General features: G+C 37.1%; 1 pseudogene; it reads right to left on the bottom strand.

Annotated features, from left to right (window-relative positions):
- Positions 1 to 326: 326 nt before the first annotated feature.
- On the bottom strand, positions 327 to 2,326 carry LOC111903597 (valine N-monooxygenase 1-like; annotated as a pseudogene).
- Positions 2,327 to 2,894: the final 568 nt, after the last annotated feature.

The following is a 2,894-nucleotide window of genomic DNA, read 5'->3' as shown; positions in this document are numbered from 1 at the left end:
TAAGTCCAACTGACATGATGTTTACAATTATTTTAAAACCAAACTTTTAGTTTACTTATGTTTCATTTAACTTAAATTTTATAGTTCAAAAACAAGTACAACTTGACGTTTAAAATTATTTGAAAAGCAAACTTTTAGCTTATTTATGTTTCCTTGTTATAAAATATGCATGTACAACATGACGTTTACAATTATGTTAATACCAAACTTTTAGTTTATTTATGTTCCATTTAACTTTTTTCTGTTAAAAAACAAGTACAACTTGACGTTTACAATGATAAAGAAGTCCTAAATAAAAAGAATGAATTTAAAAGTTTGATCGAAAATGTAAACTACTATTACTAAATAAAATATCATTTGAAATACTGAACAATAAATAATTACAGAACTTCTCAATGTATTGTAGTGTGGATCACAATAAGCAAGCATTCCTTCCATGCATGATGCAAACGTTACGTTTGAAAGTTCGAGTATATATCATGATGGGGTAAACCTATTGAGGTGTATCGGTAGTTGTATCTATAGACACATATATTCCGAAACCAATTTATATTATGTTCAGCTTTTTGGGTAGAGATGCTTAGGTAGCCGTGGTTTCGCAATTACAACAAGTGGCTTAGCCAAGGCAAGGTCATCATGATTTTCAACAAGATTAACACCCGACTCATTTTGTGGCACTTCCCAGGTGAACCCTTGAACCATTATAGCCAACATCATTGTGGTGATCGTTGAACCCAACAACACTCCTGGACAGCCACGTCTCCCGGTGCTAAACGAAAGCAACCTCAGCTCATTATCTGAAAGAACAACTTGCTTTCTTTCTGCATCAAGATGTCGATCTGGATCAAAGCGCATTGGATCTGTCCATACATTTGGATTCCTACCAAGCCCACTACCCTTGGGTATGAAGTAACCAGCAACTGTAGTATTCCTCATCGAAACATGGGGAAAATTGAATGGTGCGAAAGGATGCAGCCTGAAGGCCTCCTTAAGGCATGCTTTTATGTAATTAAGTTGAGGAAGGTCTTGCTCTTCGACCAAACGGTTGTGACCTACCTCATGATCCAGCTCTGCAACGGCTCTTTTTAGGATAGAAGGTTCATTGATCATCTCTGCCATCGCCCATTCTACTGCATTGGAGGGATTATCAATCGCAGCTAGCATTAATTCCTAAAATTAGGCAAGCCACCAAGAAAACACCAAAAGTCAATAATCCGACAAAGAGATTAATTAACCACTGTTATGAAGAGAGTAACCTCTCCAACATTTGTTACGATTTTGGAAACAAATCTTTATGAAAAGTCACTAAGAATTGCATGCGAGTCTTACTAAAATCTGGGCTTTGATCTCTTGATCGGTAAGCTTAGGGCTTTCATGGTTAATAAGAACATCAAGGACGTCCCCTTTTACCTTTCGCACTCCATCTTTCCACAGTTGAATCCGTTCATCAATCAAACCATCTTGGTATTTACGAACTCTTTGAATGGCCGTTCTGATAATCTTTTGATGGCCCTCAAAATCAATCTTCCCCCTCAACCATGGGAAAAAATCGATGACGGAAAATGCATAAAGATACTTAAGGATGGTGAAAACAGACGAGACATGTTCTGTTTCTTCTTCACCTGGACCCCCATCTTCCATCCCACCGGCAAAGAATCATGTCCCAAAAATCATCATCCGTATCAAATTTCCAAAATAAAGATGGCTTGTGTTTCGAATATTTACTAACCCACCCTCAGTAGGGGTATCATTTTTTTGGATTTGATTGTGAATGTAGCTAAGCAAGTGATTGGCTTCTTCGTCTCGTTTGGGTTGGAGCCATTTGAGTATATGTGGGTCGAGGACATCATGGATCAGGATTGTTCTCATCTTCTTCCATTGGTCCCCAGGAGGGGACAGAATCGTTGTTTGATACCCGTCACTTACCAGAAAAGTTGATAAGGTTTCAGGCCTGGAAGAAAACACTGCATCTTGTTTTCTCAGGAACTCGCATGCTAGGTTTGGACAGGAGACTGCAATGACATGGGTCGATGGTCCTAGCTGGATGCAAAGTATTGGGGTATTAAACTGGTCCATGAGTTTATGGATCCATCGGAAAGTTGGCCGATTTAGAAGCATTTGAACGGTGCAACCAATGAATGGTAAAGGAGTCGGCCCAGGTGGTAATCCAGGCTGGTTGCTTGTACTTTTGCTGGTAAGATACTTGCGGAAGAAGATGAAGATGATGATTAATATAATTGAGATACTGACCACCGGAATAGCGGTTGATGACCACGAAGAAAGTTGCATTTGTAAGAAGTTATATAAGAAATGGGATGCACAGTATGGTGATCAATGGTTATAATCTACTCTCGGGTGCAACCGTGCAAGTTTTAGGTGATTTATAGTCCAAATAGTTCACCAATTTTGATCAAGATTCAAGAATAATAAAAATACCATAATAAACAATAAAAAAAACTGAAGTGGGGTCTTATCTTTTACATAAAATTTGATGACCCTACAAACGTATGGTGAAACAAATTACACATTCTTTTTTGAAGACTTAAAAATTTTTGTTCCAAGGTCATGCATGTTTGTAACGATGTTTGTCCAAACCTTGTGTTATTTATAATATTAATAGGGACGTCAATATCGAGTTGGTTATAATATTGGTCAAAACTCTCATTTCTTTTTAAAAAGGGTGGTATGATATATTTAACCCAATTAATCCACAAATATTGTATTTATATAAATTAAACTTTTAGTAATAGCCATTCATTGAGAACGTTGTTGTTATTGGAACATGCAACACCAAATAGTACATGCAAAATTTATTAATATTGTAAGGCTATAGCTTCAAGTATAAGTGTCGGGTGCTCGGTCACGGTACTCATAGAAAGAAATATCATGGTTGC

This window comes from Lactuca sativa, chromosome 8, assembly GCF_002870075.4.
Source record: "Lactuca sativa cultivar Salinas chromosome 8, Lsat_Salinas_v11, whole genome shotgun sequence".
NCBI lineage: Eukaryota > Viridiplantae > Streptophyta > Magnoliopsida > Asterales > Asteraceae > Lactuca > Lactuca sativa.
Note: the sequence above shows the minus strand (reverse complement) of the source record. Positions and strands in the feature narration are given on the sequence as shown.